Source organism: Procambarus clarkii, chromosome 59 (genome assembly GCF_040958095.1).
Source record: "Procambarus clarkii isolate CNS0578487 chromosome 59, FALCON_Pclarkii_2.0, whole genome shotgun sequence".
Classification (NCBI taxonomy): Eukaryota; Metazoa; Arthropoda; class Malacostraca; order Decapoda; family Cambaridae; genus Procambarus; species Procambarus clarkii.
The window spans coordinates 646756-656453 of NC_091208.1; positions in this window are offsets into that span (position 1 = coordinate 646756).

Consider the following 9698-nt stretch of genomic DNA (forward strand, 5'->3'; position numbering starts at 1 on the left):
ATATATTCATTTTTACCAATATTTCGATACTATTTCATGTCGTATCACGATATGTGATTTGGCCTTCAAATCTCAGAATGTCGCATAATATTGCATTTTAAGCAAGTTTTCTTGCATTTTGTTTCGTAGGAAAAATCATCGAATTTTGCAATATTTTGACGTGTATCATCTCCTTTTCGTTTATGTGATTAAACAAAATATCATCGAATAAGGCAATATTTTGCCGTTTTTCCACGTTTTTGTGAATTATTCAGTTTAATGTTATTAATTAATTAAATATACGATAAAAATGATGCAAACACATAATTGATTAGAAATTAACCTTAAATACTTTATTTTCAATCAATCATTTGTTTCTCGTTAAAATACTGAGTAGATATTGAAAAGGGGAGAAGTTCGGTTTTTATTGCATATATCGACGTTTCAGCCGGAGTAGAGCGGTTTTACTTGTACATCTTCCATCGGTAATATAAGACGGAAAATCAAGAACATTTTTGTTAATTCTACTGAAAACACATTGGTTTTTATCATTTGTATTGGAAACAGCTATGTCATATGTCTTTTCTTGGATCTAAATAACACGAAACCTCGCTCTATGATTTGAAGTTAAAATCCTCAAATATGGTAAAATAGTGACTTTTTTTCACGTTTTTCATGTAGTTTGATATTACGTAAATATATTCATTTTTACCAATATTTCGATACTATTTCACGTAGTATCACGATATGTGATTTGGCCTTCAAATCTCAGAATGTCGCATAATATTGCATTTTAAGCAAGTTTTCTTGCATTTTGTTTCGTGCGAAAAATCATCGAATTTTGCAATATTTTGACGTGTATCATCTCCTTTTCGTTTATGTGATTAAACAAAATATCATCGAATAAGGCAATATTTTGCCGTTTTTCCACGTTTTTGTGAATATTCAGTTTAATGTTATTAATTAATTAAATATACGATAAAAATGATGCAAACACATAATTGATTAGAAATTAACCTTAAATACTTCATTTTCAATCAACCATTTGTTTCTCGTTAAAATACTGAGTACGGATATTGAAAAGGGGAGAAGTTCGGTTTTTATTGCATATATCGACGTTTCAGCCGGAGTAGAGCGGTTTTACTTGTACATCATTCATCGGTAATATAAACGGAAAATCAAGAACATTTTTGTTAATTCTAATGAAAACACATTGGTTTTTATCATTTGTATTGGAAACAGCTATGTCATATGTCTTTTCTTGGATCTAAATAACACGAAACCTCGCTCTATGATTTGAAGTTAAAATCCTCAAATATGGTAAAATAGTGACTTTTTTCACGTTTTTCATGTAGTTTGATATTACGTAAATATATTCATTTTTACCAATATTTCGATACTATTTCATGTAGTATCACGATATGTGATTTGGCCTTCAAATCTCAGAATGTCGCATAATATTGCATTTTAAGCAAGTTTTCTTGCATTTTGTTTCGTAGGAAAAATCATCGAATTTTGCAATATTTTGACGTGTATCATCTCCTTTTCGTTTATGTGATTAAAACAAAATATCATCGAATAAGGCAATATTTTGCCGTTTTTCCACGTTTTTGTGAATTTTCAGTTTAATGTTATTAATTAATTAAATATACGATAAAAATGATGCAAACACATAATTGATTAGAAATTAACCTTAAATACTTATTTTCAATCAATCATTTGTTTCTCGTTAAAATACTGAGTAGGATATTGAAAAGGGGAGAAGTTCGGTTTTTATTGCATATATCGACGTTTCAGCCGGAGTAGAGCGGTTTTACTTGTACATCTTCCATCGGTAATATAGACGGAAAATCAAGAACATTTTTGTTAATTCTACTGAAAACACATTGGTTTTTATCATTTGTATTGGAAACAACTATGTCATATGTCTTTTCTTGGATCTAAATAACACGAAACCTCGCTCTATGATTTGAAGTTAAAATCCTCAAATATGGTAAAATAGTGACTTTTTTCACGTTTTTCATGTAGTTTGATATTACGTAAATATATTCATTTTTACCAATATTTCGATACTATTTCACGTAGTATCACGATATGTGATTTGGCCTTCAAATCTCAGAATGTCGCATAATATTGCATTTTAAGCAAGTTTTCTTGCATTTTGTTTCGTGCGAAAAATCATCGAATTTTGCAATATTTTGACGTGTATCATCTCCTTTTCGTTTATGTGATTAAAACAAAATATCATCGAATAAGGCAATATTTTGCCGTTTTTCCACGTTTTTGTGAATATCAGTTTAATGTTATTAATTAATTAAATATACGATAAAAATGATGCAAACACATAATTGATTAGAAATTAACCTTAAATACTTCATTTTCAATCAACCATTTGTTTCTCGTTAAAATACTGAGTACGATATTGAAAAGGGGAGAAGTTCGGTTTTTATTGCATATATCGACGTTTCAGCCGGAGTAGAGCCGTTTTACTTGTACATCATTCATCGGTAATATAAACGGAAAATCAAGAACATTTTTGTTAATTCTAATGAAAACACATTGGTTTTTATCATTTGTATTGGAAACAGCTATGTCATATGTCTTTTCTTGGATCTAAATAACACGAAACCTCGCTCTATGATTTGAAGTTAAAATCCTCAAATATGGTAAAATAGTGACTTTTTTCACGTTTTTCATGTAGTTTGATATTACGTAAATATATTCATTTTTACCAATATTTCGATACTATTTCATGTCGTATCACGATATGTGATTTGGCCTTCAAATCTCAGAATGTCGCATAATATTGCATTTTAAGCAAGTTTTCTTGCATTTTGTTTCGTAGGAAAAATCATCGAATTTTGCAATATTTTGACGTGTATCATCTCCTTTTCGTTTATGTGATTAAAACAAAATATCATCGAATAAGGCAATATTTTGCCGTTTTTCCACGTTTTTGTGAATTTTCAGTTTAATGTTATTAATTAATTAAATATACGATAAAAATGATGCAAACACATAATTGATTAGAAATTAACCTTAAATACTTTATTTTCAATCAATCATTTGTTTCTCGTTAAAATACTGAGTAGATATTGAAAAGGGGAGAAGTTCGGTTTTTATTGCATATATCGACGTTTCAGCCGGAGTAGAGCGGTTTTACTTGTACATCTTCCATCGGTAATATAGACGGAAAATCAAGAACATTTTTGTTAATTCTACTGAAAACACATTGGTTTTTATCATTTGTATTGGAAACAACTATGTCATATGTCTTTTCTTGGATCTAAATAACACGAAACCTCGCTCTATGATTTGAAGTTAAAATCCTCAAATATGGTAAAATAGTGACTTTTTTCACGTTTTTCATGTAGTTTGATATTACGTAAATATATTCATTTTTACCAATATTTCGATACTATTTCACGTAGTATCACGATATGTGATTTGGCCTTCAAATCTCAGAATGTCGCATAATATTGCATTTTAAGCAAGTTTTCTTGCATTTTGTTTCGTGCGAAAAATCATCGAATTTTGCAATATTTTGACGTGTATCATCTCCTTTTCGTTTATGTGATTAAAACAAAATATCATCGAATAAGGCAATATTTTGCCGTTTTTCCACGTTTTTGTGAATATCAGTTTAATGTTATTAATTAATTAAATATACGATAAAAATGATGCAAACACATAATTGATTAGAAATTAACCTTAAATACTTCATTTTCAATCAACCATTTGTTTCTCGTTAAAATACTGAGTACGATATTGAAAAGGGGAGAAGTTCGGTTTTTATTGCATATATCGACGTTTCAGCCGGAGTAGAGCGGTTTTACTTGTACATCATTCATCGGTAATATAAACGGAAAATCAAGAACATTTTTGTTAATTCTAATGAAAACACATTGGTTTTTATCATTTGTATTGGAAACAGCTATGTCATATGTCTTTTCTTGGATCTAAATAACACGAAACCTCGCTCTATGATTTGAAGTTAAAATCCTCAAATATGGTAAAATAGTGACTTTTTTCACGTTTTTCATGTAGTTTGATATTACGTAAATATATTCATTTTTACCAATATTTCGATACTATTTCATGTCGTATCACGATATGTGATTTGGCCTTCAAATCTCAGAATGTCGCATAATATTGCATTTTAAGCAAGTTTTCTTGCATTTTGTTTCGTAGGAAAAATCATCGAATTTTGCAATATTTTGACGTGTATCATCTCCTTTTCGTTTATGTGATTAAAACAAAATATCATCGAATAAGGCAATATTTTGCCGTTTTTCCACGTTTTTGTGAATTTTCAGTTTAATGTTATTAATTAATTAAATATACGATAAAAATGATGCAAACACATAATTGATTAGAAATTAACCTTAAATACTTTATTTTCAATCAATCATTTGTTTCTCGTTAAAATACTGAGTAGGATATTGAAAAGGGGAGAAGTTCGGTTTTTATTGCATATATCGACGTTTCAGCCGGAGTAGAGCGGTTTTACTTGTACATCTTCCATCGGAAATATAAACGGAAAATCAAGAACATTTCAGTTAATTCTAATGAAAACATATTGGTTTTATCATTTGTATTTGAAACAACATTGTCATATGTCTTTTCTTGGATCTAAATAATACGAAACCTCGCTCTATGATTTGCAGTTAAAATCCTCAAATATGGTAAAATAGTGACTTTTTCACGTTTTTCATGTATTTTGATATTATGTAAATATATTAATTTTTACCAATATTTCGATACTATTTCATGTAGTATCACGATATGTGATTTGGCCTTCAAATCTCAGAATTTCGCATAATAATGCATTTTAAGCTATTTTCTTGCATTTTGTTTCGTACGAAAAATCATCGAATTTAGCAATATTTTGTTGTTTATCATCCGCTTTTCCTTAATGTTATTTAAACAAAATATCATCGAATAAGGCAATATTTTGCCGTTTTTCCACGTTTTTGTGAATTTTTAGTTTAATGTTATTAATTCATTAAATATACGATAAAAATGATGCATACACATAATTGATTAGAAATTAACCTTAAATACTTCATTTTCAATCAACCATTTGTTTCTCGTTAAAATACTGAGTAGGATATTGAAAAGGGGAGAAGTTCGGTTTTTATTGCATATATCGACGTTTCAGCCGGAGTAGAGCGGTTTTACTTGTACATCTTCCATCGGAAATATAAACGGAAAATCAAGAACATTTTTGTTAATTCTAATGAAAACACATTTTTTTTATCATTTGTATTGGAAACAGCTATGCCATATGTCTTTTCTTGGATCTAAATAACACGAAACCTCGCTCTATGATTTGAAGTTAAAATCCTCAAATATGGTAAAATAGTGACTTTTTTCACGTTTTTAATGAAGTTTGATATTACGTAAATATATTCATTTTTACCAATATTTCGATACTATTTCACGTAGTATCACGATATGTGATTTGGCCTTCAAATCTCAGAATGTCGCATAATATTGCATTTTAAGCAAGTTTTCTTGCATTTTGTTTCGTGCGAAAAATCATCGAATTTTGCAATATTTTGACGTGTATCATCTCCTTTTCGTTTATGTGATTAAAACAAAATATCATCGAATAAGGCAATATTTTGCCGTTTTTCCACGTTTTTGTGAATATCAGTTTAATGTTATTAATTAATTAAATATACGATAAAAATGATGCAAACACATAATTGATTAGAAATTAACCTTAAATACTTAATTTTCAATCAACCATTTGTTTCTCGTGAAAATACTGAGTAGGATGTTGAAAAGGGGAGAAGTTCGGTTTTTATTGCATATATCGACGTTTCAGCCGGAGTAGAGCGGTTTTACTTGTACATCATTCATCGGTAATATAAACGGAAAATCAAGAACATTTTTGTTAATTCTAATGAAAACACATTGGTTTTTATCATTTGTATTGGAAACAGCTATGTCATATGTCTTTTCTTGGATCTAAATAACACGAAACCTCGCTCTATGATTTGAAGTTAAAATCCTCAAATATGGTAAAATAGTGACTTTTTCACGTTTTTCATGTAGTTTGATATTACGTAAATATATTCATTTTTACCAATATTTCGATACTATTTCATGTCGTATCACGATATGTGATTTGGTCTTCAAATCTCAGAATGTCGCATAATATTGCATTTTAAGCAAGTTTTCTTGCATTTTGTTTCGTAGGAAAAATCATCGAATTTTGCAATATTTTGACGTGTATCATCTCCTTTTCGTTTATGTGATTAAAACAAAATATCATCGAATAAGGCAATATTTTGCCGTTTTTCCACGTTTTTGTGAATTTTCAGTTTAATGTTATTAATTAATTAAATATACGATAAAAATGATGCAAACACATAATTGATTAGAAATTAACCTTAAATACTTTATTTTCAATCAATCATTTGTTTCTCGTTAAAATACTGAGTAGGATATTGAAAAGGGGAGAAGTTCGGTTTTTATTGCATATATCGACGTTTCAGCCGGAGTAGAGCGGTTTTACTTGTACATCTTCCATCGGTAATATAAACGGAAAATCAAGAACATTTTTGTTAATTCTACTGAAAACACATTGGTTTTTATCATTTGTATTGGAAACAACTATGTCATATGTCTTTTCTTGGATCTAAATAACACGAAACCTCGCTCTATGATTTGAAGTTAAAATCCTCAAATATGGTAAAATAGTGACTTTTTTCACGTTTTTCATGAAGTTTGATATTACGTAAATATATTCATTTTTACCAATATTTCGATACTATTTCACGTAGTATCACGATATGTGATTTGGCCTTCAAATCTCAGAATGTCGCATAATATTGCATTTTAAGCAAGTTTTCTTGCATTTTGTTTCGTGCGAAAAATCATCGAATTTTGCAATATTTTGACGTGTATCATCTCCTTTTCGTTTATGTGATTACAACAAAATATCATCGAATAAGGCAATATTTTGCCGTTTTTCCACGTTTTTGTGAATATCAGTTTAATGTTATTAATTAATTAAATATACGATAAAAATGATGCAAACACATAATTGATTAGAAATTAACCTTAAATACTTAATTTTCAATCAACCATTTGTTTCTCGTGAAAATACTGAGTAGGATATTGAAAAGAGGAGAAGTTCGGTTTTTATTGCATATATCGACGTTTCAGCCGGAGTAGAGCGGTTTTACTTGTACATCATTCATCGGTAATATAAACGGAAAATCAAGAACATTTTTGTTAATTCTAATGAAAACACATTGGTTTTTATCATTTGTATTGGAAACAGCTATGTCATATGTCTTTTCTTGGATCTAAATAACACGAAACCTCGCTCTATGATTTGAAGTTAAAATCCTCAAATATGGTAAAATAGTGACTTTTTCACGTTTTTCATGTAGTTTGATATTACGTAAATATATTCATTTTTACCAATATTTCGATACTATTTCATGTCGTATCACGATATGTGATTTGGCCTTCAAATCTCAGAATGTCGCATAATATTGCATTTTAAGCAAGTTTTCTTGCATTTTGTTTCGTAGGAAAAATCATCGAATTTTGCAATATTTTGACGTGTATCATCTCCTTTTCGTTTATGTGATTAAAACAAAATATCATCGAATAAGGCAATATTTTGCCGTTTTTCCACGTTTTTGTGAATTTTCAGTTTAATGTTATTAATTAATTAAATATACGATAAAAATGATGCAAACACATAATTGATTAGAAATTAACCTTAAATACTTTATTTTCAATCAATCATTTGTTTCTCGTTAAAATACTGAGTAGGATATTGAAAAGGGGAGAAGTTCGGTTTTTATTGCATATATCGACGTTTCAGCCGGAGTAGAGCGGTTTTACTTGTACATCTTCCATCGGTAATATAGACGGAAAATCAAGAACATTTTTGTTAATTCTACTGAAAACACATTCGTTTTTATCATTTGTATTGGAAACAACTATGTCATATGTCTTTTCTTGGATCTAAATAACACGAAACCTCGCTCTATGATTTGAAGTTAAAATCCTCAAATATGGTAAAATAGTGACTTTTTTCACGTTTTTCATGTAGTTTGATATTACGTAAATATATTCATTTTTACCAATATTTCGATACTATTTCACGTAGTATCACGATATGTGATTTGGCCTTCAAATCTCAGAATGTCGCATAATATTGCATTTTAAGCAAGTTTTCTTGCATTTTGTTTCGTGCGAAAAATCATCGAATTTTGCAATATTTTGACGTGTATCATCTCCTTTTCGTTTATGTGATTAAAACAAAATATCATCGAATAAGGCAATATTTTGCCGTTTTTCCACGTTTTTGTGAATATCAGTTTAATGTTATTAATTAATTAAATATACGATAAAAATGATGCAAACACATAATTGATTAGAAATTAACCTTAAATACTTCATTTTCAATCAACCATTTGTTTCTCGTTAAAATACTGAGTACGATATTGAAAAGGGGAGAAGTTCGGTTTTTATTGCATATATCGACGTTTCAGCCGGAGTAGAGCGGTTTTACTTGTACATCATTCATCGGTAATATAAACGGAAAATCAAGAACATTTTTGTTAATTCTACTGAAAACACATTGGTTTTTATCATTTGTATTGGAAACAGCTATGTCATATGTCTTTTCTGGGATCTAAATAACACGAAACCTCGCTCTATGATTTGAAGTTAAAATCCTCAAATATGGTAAAATAGTGACTTTTTCACGTTTTTCATGTAGTTTGATATTACGTAAATATATTCATTTTTACCAATATTTCGATACTATTTCATGTCGTATCACGATATGTGATTTGGTCTTCAAATCTCAGAATGTCGCATAATATTGCATTTTAAGCAAGTTTTCTTGCATTTTGTTTCGTAGGAAAAATCATCGAATTTTGCAATATTTTGACGTGTATCATCTCCTTTTCGTTTATGTGATTAAAACAAAATATCATCGAATAAGGCAATATTTTGCCGTTTTTCCACGTTTTTGTGAATATCAGTTTAATGTTATTAATTAATTAAATATACGATAAAAATGATGCAAACACATAATTGATTAGAAATTAACCTTAAATACTTCATTTTCAATCAACCATTTGTTTCTCGTTAAAATACTGAGTACGATATTGAAAAGGGGAGAAGTTCGGTTTTTATTGCATATATCGACGTTTCAGCCGGAGTAGAGCGGTTTTACTTGTACATCATTCATCGGTAATATAAACGGAAAATCAAGAACATTTTTGTTAATTCTAATGAAAACACATTGGTTTTTATCATTTGTATTGGAAACAGCTATGTCATATGTCTTTTCTGGGATCTAAATAACACGAAACCTCGCTCTATGATTTGAAGTTAAAATCCTCAAATATGGTAAAATAGTGACTTTTTCACGTTTTTCATGTAGTTTGATATTACGTAAATATATTCATTTTTACCAATATTTCGATACTATTTCATGTCGTATCACGATATGTGATTTGGTCTTCAAATCTCAGAATGTCGCATAATATTGCATTTTAAGCAAGTTTTCTTGCATTTTGTTTCGTAGGAAAAATCATCGAATTTTGCAATATTTTGACGTGTATCATCTCCTTTTCGTTTATGTGATTAAAACAAAATATCATCGAATAAGGCAATATTTTGCCGTTTTTCCACGTTTTTGTGAATTTTCAGTTTAATGTTATTAATTAATTAAA